At 32.1% G+C, this 20,439-nt stretch overlaps 1 pseudogene across 1 annotated transcript in view; it reads left to right on the forward strand.

Annotated features, from left to right (window-relative positions):
* Positions 1 to 20,439, forward strand: part of LOC143252432 (kinesin heavy chain-like) — a 50,880-nt pseudogene that overhangs the window by 23,136 nt on the left and 7,305 nt on the right. The window contains exons 9-19 of the transcript XR_013028992.1: positions 3,708 to 3,812; positions 5,056 to 5,204; positions 6,685 to 6,832; positions 7,576 to 7,814; positions 9,560 to 9,766; positions 10,766 to 10,915; positions 11,696 to 11,791; positions 12,628 to 12,723; positions 15,114 to 15,231; positions 18,978 to 19,152; positions 19,567 to 19,668. The product of XR_013028992.1 is annotated as a kinesin heavy chain-like (transcript). The remainder of the gene's footprint in view (positions 1 to 3,707; positions 3,813 to 5,055; positions 5,205 to 6,684; positions 6,833 to 7,575; positions 7,815 to 9,559; positions 9,767 to 10,765; positions 10,916 to 11,695; positions 11,792 to 12,627; positions 12,724 to 15,113; positions 15,232 to 18,977; positions 19,153 to 19,566; positions 19,669 to 20,439) is intronic.

The raw sequence follows: 20,439 nt of genomic DNA on the forward strand, positions 1-20,439 counted from the left end.
TGTGGGTTCCGACTACAGCATTCCACCACGGATCACCTAATTTGACTTGAAACATCAGTCAGAGAAGCCTTTCTCAAATGCCAACATCTTGTTTCAATATTCTTTGACATTGAGAAGGCTTATGACACAACCATGGAGGTATGGCATTTTACGAGACCTCCATATATGTAACTATTTACCTATGTTTATTCAAAAAATTTTTAATGGACGGAAGATTCCAAGTTCGTGTGGGTTCGACACTTTCCCGTTCTTTTCTACAGCAACTTGGGGTCTCTCAGGGCTGTGTTATGAGTGTCACACTTTTCAGTATAAAGATAAATGCCATCACTGAACAACTCCCTCTCACTATTGCAAATGGGCTCTATGTTGACGACTTTCACATCTTGTGTCAGTCGTCGAACATGAGATATATTGAGCGGCAACTACAAACTGCCCTCAATCATGTATTGAAGTGGACTACAACCAACGGCTTTAATTTTTCTCTCTCTAAAACCGTTTGCATGCACTTTTGCCGCCAACAGGGTATCCGCTCTGATCCTGAACTCCGTATTGGTGAAGTTTTGCTGCCAGTGGTCCCTGAGACCAAGTTCTTGGGGCTTATCTTTGATCGTAAACTGACCTTTATACCACACTTAAAGCAGCTATGGGTCAAATGCACAAGAGCACTGAACATCCGTGTCCTCTCTACTGCCAGTTGGAAAGCTGATCAATGTTCTATGTTAAAGATATATCGTGCTCTTATTCATTCAAAACTCGACTATGGATCAATGGTCTATGGCTCTGCCAGACCCTTGGCCTTAAAGATGCTGGATCCCATTCATCATCAAGAACTTTGACTCTGCACTGGGGCTATCTACACCTCCCCAGTTCAGAGCTTATATGTGGAATCACATGAACCTTCTCTGCACTTTCGCCATTTGCAACTGTCTTTACTGTATTCTTCGAAACTTCACTCCTTATCAAAGCATCTCACTTGGGGATGTGTTTTCCTTCCTCAGTGGGCCTTACTTTTTCAAAACAGACGATCTGCCATTGCTCCTTTTGGCCTTCGCATCCAGGCTCAATTGGATGAATTGGGTCTGTCCTTGGAAAACATTGCATAATCCACTGGTCAGCCTATTCCCCCCCCATAGCTTATTACAGCCCCCAAATGTGACCTTTCTTTAAATCATCTGAAAAAGGCAGATAATCTCGATTGGAAGTACCGTCTTTTATTTACTGAACATCTTTCGAACAACCTTCTATTCCAATTTACACAGATGGTTCAAAATCAGGTAACTCTGTGGGCTCTGCCATGTTTTGTTGCAGTTTGGTGGTTGCACGCAAAATCCCCTCTACAGCTTCTGTGTTCACTGATGAAGTGTATGCCATATCTCTTGCCCTGGATCATATTGCAGTACTCTGACTGCACTATTTATACTGACTCCCTTAATTCTCTGCTGGCCTTGGAATCACTTTACGTTGGCTCACATCCTGTTCTCACTGATATTCAATACCGACTGGCCCATTTCTCATTAACTGCTACTTCTATCCAGTTTTTCTGGATACCAGGCCACATTAGTATTTGCGGGAATGCACTTGCAGACGTGCCAACTAAATCTATCTGCTCTGACACTATCACCACTGTGCCTATTCCATACATAGACTATGGTCCTGTATTCAAGGCTCAGCTCTGTGCCAGCTGGCAGTCCATTTGGAGTGAGCAACGTGACAACAAGCTTTTTCAAATAAAACCCTATATTGGGCTTTGGCTATCTAGCTTCCGTAAGGTTTGGAAGGAGGAAGTTGTTCTAACTAGACTATGCATTGGTCACAGTTTTTTAACTCATCGTTTTCTTTTATCTGGAACTGTTGCACCAGTGTGTAATTTGTGTAACAGTCAAATCACTGTAAGCCACATTTTACTTTCTTGCCATCGTTATGACACTCAACAACGGCACTATTTTAAACATGTTCTGTCCCAGGGTTTGTCTGTAACATTGGACAGTGTTATTGGTGATAGTGACACTATCCACCTTGATAATGTTTTTAGTTTTTTAATGGCCATTAATCTTTTTAACCTCATTTAAGTGTTTGATATTTATTCATTACACTATTTTAATTGTGGTTCCCTTTTCAATCTCAATCTCTCTAATTCAATTTGACATTGTAAAATGGCCAGAACATTAAATAACTCGACACCAGGACTGGAAAGGCCAACTTCAAGTGACTAACGCTGGTGTTTGAACTATCCATTTGAACTACCTGTTAGTCGTCCTGTCGAGTTGTTATTACACTTTTGCTGCATGTCATTTAACACTTTTATTACTTTGCCTTTTAGTACTGGCCATAATGACACATAACTGGGAACCAGGATTGGAAAGAACAACTTCAGGTGACTGACGGTGGTTCTTGTACTTACCTGTTAGTCTTCTTGGCAGGTTATGGTCATTACCATTCTGCTACAGGAAGTCTTTTACAACTTTGTAGACTGGATGTCAACATTGGTTTTATGCCATTTAATGTTTTAATTGCTGTTTTGTTTTTATCTGTTTCCTTTTACGAATTTTACTATATTTACTTTACTTTTACCTTTTTACAGGACATTTGGCTAATTTTTATTACGATTTTCCTATATGTCTTTTAACACTTTTCTTATTTTACCTTTTGATAATGGCTGTTATAACAACATAACCTGGAACCAGGACTGGAAAGGCCAACTTCAGGTGACTGATGGTGGTTCTTGTACTTACCTGTTAGTCTTCCATTACCATTTTACTAGAGAAAGTCCTTTACAACTTCTCTTACTCTGCTTTCTCTCCTAACATTGTAGACTAGGTGTCAAATTTGGTTTTATACTTTTTCTGTTTTTCAATGATGTTTTGTTTTACCTTCATTTCCTGTTCTGTATTTTCCTACATTTAATTTATTTTTACCTTTTTACTGGATGTTTGGCTCAGATAGCCTAGCTGCTTTGTGCCATAAAACACTAAATCAATCAATCAATCTTCAATGGGGCAGTGAAACCACCCAATTTCTCTTTCAGATTATTGTGGTCTCTCCTTCAATGAGACAGCGAAACCACCCAACTTCTGTTATATTAAAATGGTCTCCTTCAGTGAGGCAGTGAAACCTCCTAATGCTGAAACATCTTAATTACAAAGTCGTAAAGTGTGGAACTTGTAGTCTTAGTGATCTTGAATATGGTGGCCAGCATGAGATTGTAAGTGTACGAGAAGAATGATAATCTAGAAAGTGTGTTATTTTCAACATGACTAACATGTTCTTGGAATAGAATAATCACTGCATCTGATGTCATGCCCCAGATACACAAGGTTGTTTTATTAATTTGACCAGGCATGCTTTCAAAGAACTATAAAAATAAATGAATTGCTGTAGTTCGCGAGTTGGATTTTTTAAAGGTAAATATTCCAATAGGTAATCATCAAGTTATCTGGGAAGATGAAACAAAATTTGTATTTCATTAGCATTTTAGTCAGCATAACCATTTTTGGGTTTGAAATTTGAAATGGACTGCTACTGATTTTGTTTTCTGGGTAGAATGACATTTCATTTCAGGTTGAAACCATTTTCTCAACATTTGGGTGTTGAACTACATCAGAAGTGGAGCAGTCTGTTAAACTTTTAATTCTGTAACTGTAGTTGTATCTCTTTTAAAGTACTTATGTGTAACAATATATGCATATTAATCACGTGTAGTGTTTTAGGTCAGTAAAACTGGGGCTGAAGGAATGGTCTTAGACGAAGCTAAAAACATCAACAAGTCTCTTTCTGCTCTCGGTAATGTTATTTCTGCTCTGGCCGATGGAAATGTAAGTTCCCTGGATCTATAAAACTCAAATTTGTAAAGTGAATGTTTGAGGAGTTTGGAAGATGTTTGAAGGTTAATTTGAAGATAATGTTTTTTGTGCATGTAAATTAAGAATTGAACTCTTGTGAAGGAAAACAAACCAGTTTCCATAAATTATACTGTACAGTAGCTTAGTGCTAAGCTTGAAAGCTTAATAATGTTAGTTTATTACCAATTGTTTAGCTTTACATTTAACAACAAACAAGGAAACTATTAGATGTAATCAATCTTAGAACATAATAATGTTAAACTGTCACTGATTGGTCATTGTTCAGCTTAACAACAAACAAATAAAACATTGAATGTAATCAATCTTGTTTAGTATTTCTGATGTAAAACTGAATGCACTAGAAATTAGAATGAGAACTTATTATGGATACTATCTTTAGAACTAAGAGTTGAAGCTATCTTTAGCTACTGACTTAAATTTATAAAAATGTATATTTTCAATATTTGTTATGTAACTGTTTGATTTCTTTCTAGGAAGGTATTGCAAGGTTTATTAGGTAATTGATACAAAAGTATTCTCAATCTGAACATATTAGAAACGCTGAGAATGTGTATGTATATGAAACAATATTTTACATTCTTATATTTGAAACTGTATGACAGCATGAAAAGAAGGGTGGAGTAAAGTGTTAGGGTTGGGGAGGAACAGAAGATGGTCAACTGTTATTAAATATTAAAGGGGTCTCCTTTTTTTGCTTTTAAAAGTGTATTTGTTCTTTTAAATTGGCAAAAAAACCTAAATTACCTTGGGCTTTCTCTGCACAGCTTCCTGGTAATTTCAGCTTACCTTTAAACCCACCTTAACTCATCTGATTAGAGAAACTTCTTTCAGTTCAAGTTGCATAATATGAATACCCCACTTCAGGATGTTAGGATCTCAGACATTCCCTATACTACTGTGGTGGACTAGGCTCTATTCCAGAAAATTAAAAAAAATGTAGTTCTGATGCATTCCATTCCACTGCGACTTTATGGCTGCTTTACAACAAACTCAGCCTTCTGTTGTTGCTATTGTACTTGTTTGTAACTTCTCTATGTATATGATATTGCTTTTATATTTCCATTATTATTTATGTTACCATATGCATATTGTAAAAAGACAAATTTGTTTGCCTGAACGTTTTTAGGAGCATTCTAACTTTTCTTGACTTTGTATTAATTTGTAAACTATCAATATTCATAATTCTGCTATGCAGAAGACCCACATTCCCTACCGTGACAGTAAACTGACTAGAATTCTTCAAGAAAGTTTGGGAGGAAATGCACGCACAACTATCATTATATGTTGCTCTCCTGCTTCATTTAATGAAACTGAGACTAAGTCTACGCTTGACTTTGGTAGAAGGTGAGGATTCTTTAATATCTTGTTTTAATTGAATCAGCTAGACTAAAGCATATGTATAAACTTTTGTGATTACATAAAGTACACTTCCATGGTTGGTGTCATTTTCACTATGTATTATTTGTTAATTTTATATTCAGTACTGTTTTTACATTACATTCTTTCTTTATCAAGTGTATAACTGAAGTATTCCATACAGCAGCATTGTAAAATATATTTATTAGAAAATACAACTAATTTACACTTAATTGATTCTAGCTATCAGTCAATTCGACCCACCTTGTAACCAACATAAAAAAAATATAAATTAAAATTACCTTCTTTTCTTTCTAGAAATTGTTTATTTAAATAATGTAAACCTTGTAACAGTATAATCTGTTTTCACTTAATTTTATTGTCCTTTGAATCATGCCTAACTAATAATCCTGCCATAAAGATTGTAAACTACTCAGCACACGCATAGCTTGCTACCATATTGAATGATGAATGCTCAAGCTGCTCACAAGCATAACTTGTGAAGAAGTTTTATAATGATTATTTTATGAATTAAAACTTTTATCTAACATAGTAAGTCTATTTTTATATTTTATTTACTTTTATAATAACATATAAAGAATACACAAGAAATAAAATACTTGAGTGTTTTCAGTTATCAATGAAATTTAGGCCCTTGTTTTATGATGGTGATACTAGTACAATAAATAATTTGAATTTACTTAAATAATGCACCTAAGAACCCAGAATAACAATATACGTGAAGCAAATATTGTCCGATAACTGTCATAATTTAAATGCTATTTAACTTTGGCGTAACAGTGTTAAAATAATTCCTAATACTTCTTGACCTGAACACTATGATATAAACCCTGAAACTGAAGACAATAGACAATACTTTATATATAAAATAATATCCTTCTATAGATTAAAACTTTTCCATCTTGTTAGTTATAAGTAATAGTATAAAATACAATTTGTGAAATAGTAGGGTACGTGGGTCTGACTCTAGTCTCCATAAACAATTAAGTTTGAAGGCTATAAAGATTAGCTTTTGTTGTAATAATATTTATATTATAATAAGTAATTTACATTAAATTCTGTACTGCAGAGAGAGGTATTAATAAAAATTATAGAAGACCTAGAGAACAAATGTCATGATTATGGTATTATGGAGATTGAGAATTTTTAACCATTTCCTTATAACATTAAGATATTAAAATTTGATTTATTATCTTTGTTTTGATGCTAGGTTTATTCATATAACATGATAATAGAGCAACAAACAGTTTCTTGGTGAACAAGTTTATTGATGCATAAACGTTATAAGCAAAACTATAAGTGGATGACTATAATAGGTTTACTATTTGGTTTTAGAAGCAACTCATCATTATGGCAAAAGCCTTATCTTGTATACTTTATTTTGCTTTGAGATTGTTGTATACTTTTTGTTTTAACCTTTATAAAATGTTTGTTTTATCTTTTTCAGGGCCAAAACCATAACAAACAATGTCATTGTCAATGAAGAACTAACAGCAGAAGAATGGAAGCAGAGATATGAAAAAGAAAAGGAAAAAACACTAAACTTAAGGCTCGGTTAGAATGTGCTGAATCTGAATTAAACCGCTGGAGGAGTGGTAGGTAGTAGCTTTGAAGGAATAGTTTTTATGAAAATATTAAATAAAGGACTGATCTCTTTTACAAACTGATCTAGTGGTAAAGATTCCAGAATGTTTTATTCTAACAGGAGTTAAAAGGACTAGTTATACTGTTATTTAGTATTGTAAAACATTAAAAGTTAAACTGGTTACAAAACAGTAACCTGCAGTGGAATGTGGGATGAGATTGTTGTAAGATAGAAATGTAACAGTGAGGCCCATATGTAGAATATTTGAAAGGGGAGTTCCAATTTGTGAGATCAAAAGTCAATAATTGCAGTTGCATTATAATTATATAAGCATAATTTTTTTACTTCACAAAATTACACTCTGTAAGTGTTTGGTAGCTACAAGAAAACTTAAGTATAGTGTATAATTGTTTTTGTTGCAAAGTGGAATAAATACTATTTAGAGTTAATTTTCTAACTATTTTAATGTAGGAATATAAAAATAATTTTTGCAACATGTAACTAGTCATAGAAGACTGCAGTGATTGTAAGGTAGGTTTTTCACTAAATAAATAACTTGTATATAAACTGAACTAATTTCTTTTTCCCTTTTGATGTGTTGGGAATTTTGTGAAAGGTTCAAACATAATGAAGTTGCAGACTCTTTTTAGTTTCTAGTTTATTGCTTCATTTAACTTAATCATATTAAATTAATTCTAGTAAGTAAAAATGTGTTGGGACTTGAAGGCTAGCAATAAAGTATTGTTAAACAAGGTGAAACAGTGCCACACAATGAGCAGCTACCAAGCAAGGACCTTGAGACAAGCATTATCAGCTTGCCCGAGTCTACTCCACCACCAGTATCTGTCGAACCAATGACTAATGAGGAGCGAGCCAAATTTCAAGAAGAGCAGTCTCGTCTCTTTAGTCAGTTGGATGAAAGGGATGATGAAATTGATCGTCAGAGTCAGCTTATTGAGAAGTTAAAAGAACAAATGTTGGAACAAGAAGAGGTCTGTATACTAAACAACTAAAAATACAAAGCCTATAATAAATATATTATGAATGATGTTACTTGTTATTACTATTGTTATCGGTCTGTTACTTGCTTCACCATCGGTGTTTGCCTGTTACGTCATACACCATCATTTCCCACCTGTTACTTTCTACATTATTGTTGTTATTAGCCTGTTACTGGTTATTATTATTATTATTATTATTATTATTATTGTTATCAGCCTGTTACTATTATTATTATTATTATCAGCCTGTTAACAACCAGTCTATTATATGCTACACTATCATTACCAGCCTATTATTTGCTCTGCTATAATTACTAGCTTGTTACTTGTTACATTATAGTTACTAGCCTATGACTTGTTATTACTATTGTTATCACCTTGTCATTTGCTTTGCTGTCGTTACCAGCCTGTTACTTTTTTATACCAATGTTATTACCCTATTAGTTTTTACATTATTATAAGCTTGTTACTTGTTACACTTAATTATTGGGTAAGTAGTAAATGATGAAAAATTAGGTTATTTTTTAAATGTTGAATATATTTTTACTTCAAACTGTATATAGTAGCTGCACAGAAAACTGAGAAACATGGATTCTAGTTAAAAAAAACAAAACTTTGGAACATGTACATGTAACTATTTTAATGACAACAAAGAATCTTTTGATCCATTTATTCTTTCCCATCCACAGCTGAACACTAAAATAAAATGCTGAAAGTCAGCCCTTATCATTCACATATTTATTAAACCTTCTCTTAAACTCCATTAAGCTAACTTCCTTTACCACATCCAAAGGAATCCTGTTCTAATTGTCAGGTTCCACAGGAATAGAAATTTTGATCCATTTATTTTTTCCCATCCACAGCTGAACACTAAAATAAAATGCTGAAAGTCATTCCATTCCACAGGAATAGAAATTGTCTGTAACTTACAGGAGGACAGTTGTGTACTTCATTCTACTCTGAATTTCTTTACTATGCTATTGGAACTTCCTATAGTTAAATAGTGCAATAGGACCCCAGTGGATGTTAACACTTGTGGTCAAGTTGGTGCAAGGAGGCAGTTATCAGAAAGTGACCAGTACAATGTTTAAGAAACTTCTGATGAAACTTGCTTCTCAAACTTCCCCAATATCTTTTATTACTTTCACTAAACCTGAATGCTTATTAACATTCATGTTTTTGAGTTAAGGATAATTTTCTGCACTGTATCATTAATTAAAAATAACATGATAATAATCCAGAATTTCAATGATTTTTATTAAAAGAATTTTTCAAAGATGGTAAATTCTAACAAAACTAGAAACTTGAACAAATGTCATTAGACATATAAATAGATTGTTAGCCTTTATAAAATGTATTTGTTACTCTTGCTAAGTTCATGAAATTTCTATTGAAATATAATGTTTTTATTCAAGTGCTTGTCTTTAGTTTGTATTTTTGATATATTCAAGTGCTTGTCTTTAGTTTGTATTTTTGATAGAGGTAACTTTTTCTGGGCAAAATTTGATTGGGTAAGAGCAAAAAATATATTAAATAACCTTTATTGCTATCCATTTAGATGTGTAAACCTAGAAATTTGCACTTAGTGGTGTTTTAAGTAATAAAATATGTACTGCTTATTATGTTGAATACTTCACCAAATAATAAAAACCTTACATAACAAATTAGTACTGTTTTATGTTCAAACGATAGCATTTTAATAGACATATTTGTAATCAAGTGTCTTTCTTAAATAGCTTATCACTTCTACACGACGAGATTATGAGTCACTGCAACAGGAAATGAATAGAATACAACAAGAGAATGAATCAGCTAAAGAAGAAGTGAAGGAAGTTCTTCAAGCCTTGGAAGAACTGGCAGTTAACTATGATCAGAAATCACAGGAGGTAGAGACGAAAGATAGAGATGTTGAAAACCTTACTGAGGAACTTTGTCAGAAGCTTGTAAGTAGGCTTGTTTCTTGTAGTTATTAGTTGTTGTACATTTAGGCTTGGGTAAGTGAGTTAAAATTGCAAGATGGGAAGGTGAAAGTTTTATCAACCATTACATCTTGATAACAGACAGCTTGGTAAACTGGTTATCTGATGAACAGTGCTCATATTTGATTAGCACTAGTAAACCAATCATTACATCTTGATGACAGACAGCTTAGTAAATTAGTTACTTGATTAACAATGTCCATGTTTAATCAGCACTAGCAAACTAGTTACTTGATTAACAATGCCCGTGTTTGATCGGCACTAGCAAACTAGTTGCGTGATTAACAATGCTCGTGTTTGATCGGCACTAGGGAACTAGTTACGTGATTAACAGTGTTCTAATTTATTAATCAACAGTAAGGGAAGTTAAAGAAGCAGCATGGCATTAGTACAGAAAGCTTCTTGTATCTTCTTTGAGCCTTCCATATGAAGGGTGAGCATATTTTTAGTTATTATTGAACTTTTGGCAGAATTCAGTAAATGAAGCCCTATAATGATAAGAAATCTTAGGGCCAGCTTGATTATGTGCAAATGGCTTAAGGAGCAAAAGAAGCTAGTTGCAAAACAAATTAATTAATACATTAATCACATACCTATCAGAAGAAATTATAGTGAAAACAGATACTACATTTCCAAAAGTAGATTAAAAGGTATAGCATCAAGGGCTCTGGCAATTGTTCAGTCTGTCCACTATGTAAGATTGCCTATGAGGGTCAATCCTGTTGACATGACTCATAAGATTGTTATCTAGTGCTCAGTTCTGTATGTTTCACTAAAAGAGAATAGTTGGACTGCTTTTCTTGCTCTTTTTTACAATTAGTAGGCAAACATAGTTAAACAAAGTTTGATCTGCCTCCTACCCTCATTTTTTTGTTCAGGGATTATGGGTAGATAATTGTAGTTCTTACTTAAAAATAATATTATCAAAGATTTTAATAAAACATTTTTTATTTTTTTTTACAGTCACAGCTAAATTCAGTTGAGAATGAATTGCAGCAGCAGAGGGACCACAATATCCACCAACGGAAACGAGTTACTGAGATGTTGGCTAATCTCTTAAAGGATTTGGGGGAAGTTGGGGGCATCCTTGGTGGAAACACGATAGATATGAAGGTAAGTATCGTATCTGTGTTTTAAAGACTTTTCATAAGATAATGAATTTACACCAAAAATACTTCACTGTGTGCTGTTATGTTTGAAAAATTAGAATATATACATCCATCTCATTCTTATCTTTCTGTACATGTAATATTATATTGATTCCTGTAAAAGTATGGGTACAATGCTAAGGAGATATTTTTTATTATTTCAGACAGAGCAGCATGGAGATAAGTGAAAATTTATAAGTTATTTATTTTAAGACTTTTTGGTTAATTACATTCTACTGATCATTTGGTCTCCTAAGACCAATCATGGAATTTCAGCTTTCTTTTTAAAACATTTTCTTATGACCTTTTATTTAATTTGATAAACATCTCCAGGTACAACAATTTAGGGTGATGTTTCTTTTTTTAATACTGAACTACTGTATTTGAAAATATATTGGATATTATGTTATAAATGTGTTAGTTGCTCAGCTCTAGTATCCTATTTATTTTCAATTACTTTGTTGTTATGCCATAGTAATTTCATTGATTTAATGGCTGTCTTATATATTATTTAAAACATAAAGTTACACTTTCAGGTGCTATATAGTGATTTGTAAATATGCCATCTACTACAAAAGATATTTTAGTTTGAATTTAATTTTTTACTGACCTCTAATTATCACCAAGAAAGTTTTGTGTCAAAAACAAATAATTTTCTGTTTAGTGTTTTTAATTTTTTAGTAATTTTATATCTTTAAAAAACCTACTAGTATAAAAATGCTAGTTTTTTTGCAATTATTTGCAGCCATCATCAGATATGAGTGGAAAAGTTGAAGAGGAATTTACTCTTGCTCGTTTATACATTAGCAAGATGAAGACTGAAGTTACAAGTTTAACTCAGGTAGGTTTTGTAGGACTATGTATGTCGCTTGTGTACACATGCTTATATGGGAGATCACCTGCTACATATATAGAGTGTGTTAGTAAAGCAAGTAATTCTATCTACAGTTGGTTACATTTTTCTTTATCTTAATAAGAAGATGGTGAAAAAAAATTAAATTTTTATAATTTCCACAATAGATGGACAAAAATCATTTATTCTTTAAAAACCAACTAAGAGCTTTTTTTTTTTTGTTTCTTGTAGTTTGTCGGTTTTTTGTAACCTCAATTCTATTTTTTAGTAGAGTCCACTTAATAGGTGGTTGCCGTTTCTGGAGAAATATTTGAATTTATTGTAGCTTATAACCTAGAAGACTGTTATTACTAGTTTTTAATATAGTAGTGGCAACTAAAATGTGTTCAAGAAATTTGTTTTCAGCTTTGTTTGATGTATAGCTATCAACCTTATATTTTATGCATGACTATCAATCTTATATTTTATGTTCTATGTATGACTATCAATATTTTCATACACTACTGTTCATCTGATTTTGTATATATTTTTCTTCAGATTTTGTAAGCAGATTTCAACCTTATATTTTGCATGTAACAATTAACTGATATTAATTTTAGGTATATAAAGTACAATCTGAAGTTACTCTAGGATATTATATTTTACTTACAGTTAATTTCTTTATAATTTTTTTGTTTTAGTGCAACAATCAAAATATTTTCTAAAGAGTTTTTCAGAACTTTAATCTGAAATATTTTATAAAAGATTAATTCTGATATTTCATTCATAGGAAAAATTTTGACACTGTGTACAAGGTTAATTGTAATACTTGCTTCTGTTAACAGAAATGTCAACAGTTAGCGAGCTTTCAGTCAGATTGTAACAAGAAAATTGAGGCCAACCAGAAAGAAGTGATTCAGTGTCGTCTTCTGATTAGTCAGGTAAACAGTACTGTCCTCTTCGTTATTTTCTAGGTGAATTAGGTAAGTACAATACGATGTTGTTAAAATTTAGCTTTATGAATTAGGTAGGTAAAGCACAAAGTCTTGTTAATGTGTAGCTTTGGGAATTAGGTAGGTACAGCACAAAGTCTTGTTAATGTGTAGCTTTGGGAATTAGGTAGGTCCAGCACAAAGTCTTGTTAATGTGTAGCTTTGGGAATTAGGTAGGTCCAGCACAAAGTCTTGTTAATGTGTAGCTTTGGGAATTAGGTAGGTCCAGCACAAAGTCTTGTTAATGTGTAGCTTTGGGAATTAGGTAGGTCCAGCACAAAGTCTTGTTAATGTGTAGCTTTGGGAATTAGGTAGGTCCAGCACAAAGTCTTGTTAATGTGTAGCTTTGGGAATTAGGTAGGTCCAGCACAAAGTCTTGTTAATGTGTAGCTTTGGGAATTAGGTAGGTCCAGCACAAAGTCTTGTTAATGTGTAGCTTTGGGAATTAGGTAGGTATAATACAGTGTCTTCTATAGTGTTTAGCTTTGTACATGACTGATAAAGCTTGTTATCACTTTGTGAAACCTAGTATATATTTAGTGGTATCTTCAAAGTACTTGATGAAGCTGTCAACACCCAGTGTTGTTCTGATCAAAAGTCACCAAGTAATTAGTGGACATTGTAAGATGGTTTGGTGAATCCAATGTTCTATTATTCTTATACCAGTAGAATTTATTATCAATCTTTGAAGATTAACAACAAAATTAAGTCGCACTGTAATTCATACCTTTTTTGTTACTTGTTTCTTCATGTGTTGCCTGTTGTAAATCTTGTGTACATTTGCTTTAAACTGTAAAGCAGAAAGAGATGTAAGTAGGTAAACTTGATTTATAGTGATGTATTTTATTTTAAACATAACATTTGGCTTAGCACCATAACCATTAGTGTCAGGTTTTATATCAATGCAGTAACAGTTATTGTCAGGTTTCACCTTGACGCAGTAACAGTTATTGTCAGGTTTCACCTTGACGCAGTAACAGTTATTGTCAGGTTTCACCTTGACGCAGTAACAGTTATTGTCAGGTTTCACTTTGACGCAGTAACCGTTAGTGTAATAGGTTCATTTACTGTACTGTAGTGATCACTAGTCATAAAGTGTAATAGTTTTATTTACCATAGTGGCTTCACTAACTTATTAATACTATGGTACAAGCTACCAGGTGATGCTTCATTGACACTGGTTAACCCTAAGCATGTGGGTTAATATGCACTTCAGAATATTTTTATTGAGTTACAATTCAAAATTTAATTTAAAAATTGTTATCATTGTTTGTCAATAAACTTGGCATCAAATTTGTGTTTATAATTCAGTTTCAATTGTTAAGTAAATGTTAACTTGAAAGTGTTAATTAATTCAGTCTTTACTCGTGTCTGTCACACTATACGTTGTCATTTGGGACTACCAATTTTTAGACCTTTTTGCTCTCTCATGTGATTTTTTTATAACCAATAAAAGAGAAGATTCTAATTTACTGAATTTTTCACCAGACTATCTCATCCAGACATCTGGTTTGAAAATATTTACCCTCGGTTTCATTGTGTTTTTGTAGCAAACAGTTTTTTAACTCGTAATTTAATTAGAAAGTCTCATCATAGTTGATTCACGACATTGTACTTTTTGTGCATGACATTATGTGTTATAGATTGCATGGAATAGAAAATAATTATATTTTGTAATGCCACGTCTCCTCATGAAACATAAATAATAAATGACAACAAGGGACCTTTTGGTCCATCTGGGCTGACCTACCTGCTAAACTAAACAAAACCCTTAAAACAAGAGTCCAGGCATAAGGAATTAAATATCTTAGTTTTATCTGAATTTTTATTCCTCATTATAAAATCAACTAAAACATAAAACTTAGAAACTTACTAGACTAGGTTTAAACAAGTTACTTGTGATTTTCTTCTTATAACTTTATCATTTGTTTATGTAAGCTTATCTGGCTGTGATAGATGGCTCTTGGTGTAGTGAGAGGGAGAGAGAGGTCCTAAGTCACCTACGTAGCTCTGCTGTAAGAATAGATAGTGTGTAGGTGTCTTTTACAATGTGTAGTCATTCTAGAAACAAGTTAAAAGGGTAATTTAGATATATTTAATATTTTTATTGTTTCATTTTACCCCACATTGCTGTTTTCACTATACCTGGTGTTAGACTAGACGATAACAGACAAAATATAAAAATTTAGTGAAATTAAACGTTCTGCTATTCACTTAAGAGGTTTTAGATTATTTAATTATTAACATAAAAAGCACTTAGATTATATTTTTATCACATTTTAGTATGAAATGCCCAGCAATGTAATCCTCACTGTTCATTGGCTTACATATGTCTTTAGTATGAAGCCAAGGTGAAGTCACTGCAAGAGTCCATGCAGGATGTGGAGAACAAGAGACGCTTGTTGGAAGAATCTGTTGATTCTCTTAACGAAGAATGTGCTAAACTAAAAGCAGCGGGTAAGATTGAAACAAGTCCGTTAATCACGTATATAGTCTACAAGGTTGTGGTAAACATTTAGAAAAAGAATTTTGATTTCAAGAGTGATTAACTTGTTTCTCAAACTTGTCCTAGCATAATCTGTCAATTATCATCTGGTACCTCATCAAATACTTCTCATTTCAAAGTTTGACTGAATCACTTACATATTACTTAATGCTGAAGAATTATGTTTTTTAGTCACTAAAGGTATCTCAACAATTTGTTACAAAAGAATGTAATATTAGACTAATATTATTGATGTGTAGGTTAAAATGTACAGAAGAACAACCAAAGGCTTGTTAACAGTAACTAATCTCATTTATCTTTTTGAAAACTAAATTTTTGAATCGGTTAGCCATAACTCGAAAATACCTTAAGCCTTCTTAGATCGTGCTTTCATGCTGTCAACCACTGTCTCAAAATTCTAAACATCCTTCATAAACTGAAGAGCACTTACTGATAACTTTACACTCTTTCGTTTTCCACATGACTTAATGTGCATGTGTCAGTAGTTCTGCTTTGTTGCCATAACTCAAATTTTTCTGTTTACATGTGTGTATAATCTTTTGTGACAAAGTATGTATTTAAAGCTACTTCTGAAACTGATACTCCACTGTGATGATTCTGTATAAATATTTCTTTAAACTTATTTCAGCAGCCTACTCATGATGTACAGAGTTCCAGTAGTTCTGGTCTTGATCTTTATTGGCCAATGTATTTAGTACTGAATCTTCTCTATGAGTCCATATCTGGTACAAAGGTCTCCTGGACACCAATTTGTGTCATCACTTTATCATCCTCTTTCTTCTATTCAAGAAAAATGTTTCATTCTCACAGGCTTTATTAACCTTTGTCTCAGGAACAGGATTTACCAGCAAGTTGTGCTCTTGATCAAGTCTTGATTACTCTTTTTCTTTTTTTACCTGTGTATTAACATTTAAATCTTGGATTAATTTCTGTTGTACCTTTAGGTATTAGTTCTTTTATCAGATTCATTTTTGAAATCTTTATTTATTTATTTTTCCCTCCACACAGATTATGGCTGATGCTTTTAGAGATAAAAGCAATTCCTCATGTTTCTGATTCCTCTGGCCCTTTTAGTAGGGTCTTCTTCATCTACTCATTCGCCATCTCAAACTTTCAACTTTACCTTGGTTTTTGAAGGAGCTTATTGTTATCTGATCCTCAAACTGTGGATAAGGAAATTTGAAACCCTTTGCACAAATGGCTGGGTCTTTATTTGATAATCTCTGAATGCCCACTAATTTAACTAGTTGGTTTGTTTTTAGCTGTGGATGAAGAGAGGGGCTACAGCTCGGAGCATATTTACTCATAATATTTGACTGGACTGCATTCATGAGAACCGTCCTCTACAGGAACAAAACATAGTATTCTTCCTACCTGTTCATGGCGATCTCTTGGGTACTATCCTCTACAGGAGCAAGACATGGTATTCCTAATACTTGTTGGTGGCCATCTCATGAAAACTATCTTCTACAAGAGCAACATATAGTATTCCTAATACCTGTTGGTGGCCATTTCATGAGAAATGTCCTCTACAATAGCAAGATGTGGTATTCCTTATAAGCTCAATGTGGGTACTTCCTTATAGTAGTTGAGAGAACTGTTTACTTGTCTTCCGACGTATAATTTTTTTCTGTATGACATTCACTATCAGTGTTTCTCATCTCCATTTTTTTGGTTTACTGCATTTTAGGGGCATTGAATTTTGCATTTTTAGAATCAAGATAATTTCAAATGAGTACTTACTTATGAAATACTATAATGTTCATTTACCCACAGCAATCTGTGTACATATATGGATCATTCCATGCCAACTCATCTAGGGCTTCCCAGTTCATGACATAGTTTTCCATGGAAACATGTAAGCAAAAACTCTATTTTGATTTATTCAGCCATACAGTTCAACTTTAGGATTTTGCATGGTTGAATAAATGAATTTTTTGCTTGAAATTTTTATATAAAATAGTCACAACTGCAATTTTCATTAAAATCTTCAAAATTTATCACAAAAAAAAAATGGTGAGAAAGAGTTTAAACAACTAATGTGAAAAATTATGTTTTTGTGACAAGATCTGGAACACACAATGGAAATTTGGAAAGTTTGTTACATTTGTTGACAACACAAAAACACAACAAGGAAAGACTTTCAGTATTTCAATAGTAAGTACCTGTTCAAATTCATTTTAACTCTTAAAATCTTAGAATTGTACTTATTCTGTAGCTGTCAATTTCTACTTTAAGAAAGTTTTATCAATAATAAAAACATTGTAAACCTTCTTGTGTGTTAACAGTTCCCACAGATATTTGTATTGTCCATAAATATATTAATTTAGACTTTTCTTATAGGTCTTTCATCAATTTTAGAACAACAGAAAGAAGACTCTGACAGAAAGAGTCGCTGTGGTCTGATTAAGCTAACTAACTTGTTAGCACTTGTTAGATTTGTGATAGGGAGGATTTATTTATTTATTAGCTATTTCCACACTCGCTCATGCCAGAAGTAAATCTCTAGAAATGTTCCATATTTCTCGTAATTATTTGCTTGAAAGATAAAAACTAGTACTATATATTCTACATTTATTTTAATTACATTATGCCTGTGTTATGTTTATTGGACCCATCCATGATGAAATATAGTAACTGCTACTGAATAAGAATTGGAAGCAAATACATAAGCAATTACTGTATCTGTTACTATTCAGTCTAGAGAAACAAATGTTCTTTGTTGAGAGATCAAATAAGATAAATCTGTTGAAAATAATGTTAAAATATGCTATTTTTCAAGTTTTCAGTGCCACCTTTCAGGGTTAAGAATAGAAAATTATAAACTTAAGTCTCATAAATACACTTACTGAGACATAAATTAGGATTTGTACATTTTTAAGTATATTTATTAACTGTAATATTTACAGGGTTTTTGAGTTGTTTTTAATTCACCACATAGTAACCTATATTAATTGGTATTGTGGCTAATTTATTATTTATCATATGATGAATTAGTTGTTTAGTTACTGTGTTGGATTTTTTTAATCAAAGATAAGTCATATTTTCAATTTAACCTCTTCTGAAAACAAAAATCTATAATCATTACATTTGTTAAAATTAAAATTGTGGATCCAGATAAAGAAACACTATCAGGTCAATGGATACAAAGCAAGAAACACTGTCAACTTACTGGATTCAAAGCAAGAAACTCTATTGGCTTACTAGATCCAAAGCAAGAAACACTATCGGCATACTGGAATAAAATGATTGTTTAATAAATATAATGAAATGCAGAGATATTTAGATTTTGTGAGTCGTAAAACGTATAATGTTTTTCTGTTTAGAAAGTGATTTTTAATTATACAAGTGAAGATACCTTTTAGATGAAACACTTTCATTTTGAAGTTGAGCCAACTAATTAGAATAGAAGAACTTTAAGAATTTGGTTTTAATAAAATAAGTAAAATTTAGTGTTCTGTCAACAAGAAGAAATTATTTGAAAAAGATAAGAAATAACTTGGAAACTTGTTTGTATATTGATGTCAGTCCATCATTCTAGTAAAGTATTGCCTTTCTTTTTATTGCAAGATTGTGAAAATATGAACAGCTTTGTTTATATTGTACAATAAAAGTTTTTCGTTAAAAATGCCAAACAGTTGATTTGTAGCATTCTTTAGTTTTGACTCCTGTAGTGTCTTTTTTGTTAACTTTGTAGAAGAGATGCATATTTTAACATCAAAAGAGAAAGAGAAGGAAAGAAACACAGCAGAAAAAATGAAGGAAGCTTTAGAGCAGCAGATTGAAAAGCATCGAGAAACTCATCAAAAACAGTTAGCCTCTCTCAGGAATGAGATATCAGACAAACATCAAGTGATTGAACAACTGAGAGAGTAAGTGTAAATCTTTGAAAAGTTCATAAAGAAACAGACCGTGCTCAAGGTCAGAGGTCATGAAGAAAAACTTTTCAGTTACCCCTCAAATTAGTGATAAATTTGCATATTGCATAATGTGTAAAATTGTTTTTTTTTTCTTATTGTGAGGAACTAACTGAAAGATTGCATGAAATCACTTGCTTGTTACATAAAGTAAAAACTTTACCAGGAATTATTTGGATTAATAACAATTATTTATGGTACTTTTTTTCACCTTTTCACTAGGTCATAAATAGCTTTGAAACATACTTTAAAAATTTAATGCATTGTTGTTAATTATTACATAATTAAAAACTAAGGGAACTAATGTGCAGTTTGTTTCTTTTGATACACAAACAAGTATAAGGTAAAAATTTGTTACTCAATATTTAGTACCAACCAGAAGTTGTCCTTGGCACAGGAACGTCTCCATGAGGAGTACGAACGACTGAAACAGGAGGAAAAAGATAAATCTCGGAAACTCCAAGAATTATCGTAAGTCTGTCAAACTGTTATTGTTAGCTGATATAGTCTTATTGGGTGTTAAGTTTGAGATATTAGCTTTAAAATGTAATGTTTTTGTTAATATCTGAAAAGATAGATGTAAAGAAGATTGTAAAATTAATGATTAAATAAATTTCTAGGCTTGTTGTAAAACATGAATAAATAAATAAATAAATAAATAATAATAATTAAACTACTTAACTTTATATGTCATTTGTAAGACATAAGAAATTGGCTCTAAAAATGTCAACCAGGAATATAAAAAAAAATTTCAGCCTATTGTATTTTTAATGAGGATGACAAGGAAGGCCTAACTTTATAAATGTTATGTTGAAGACTCAATTATTAAAGTCATTTGAGCCTTGTGAAAAATCAAACTCTCAGAAAAAAATTAGGTTGTTTAAAAAAATTCTGATAAAGAACCAAATTGACTGTTTGATAAATTTCTAGTTAACTTTCCCTAAAGTATCATGGTTACCAACAGATAAATAATGTAGTGTTCTCATATTCTCAAGTATATCTGTTACCTTTTGTTAAATATTTGAAATGGTCAAAATGTAAAAATATAAACTCGGAATATGTAACAAGAAAATTTATTTTCTTTATTTCAAAAATTTTCAAGCTTTTAAAGTTTATCTCTTATTTTACACATCATGAACTACAGTTACGAACTACAAGTGTGTGTGGAAATTTGCCTAAATATTGTACATAAATTTTGATGTTAGAATTTTTTTAACAACAATGAACAATTTCTCAGAGTTT

Source organism: Tachypleus tridentatus, chromosome 6 (genome assembly GCF_004210375.1).
Source record: "Tachypleus tridentatus isolate NWPU-2018 chromosome 6, ASM421037v1, whole genome shotgun sequence".
Taxonomy (NCBI): domain Eukaryota; kingdom Metazoa; phylum Arthropoda; class Merostomata; order Xiphosura; family Limulidae; genus Tachypleus; species Tachypleus tridentatus.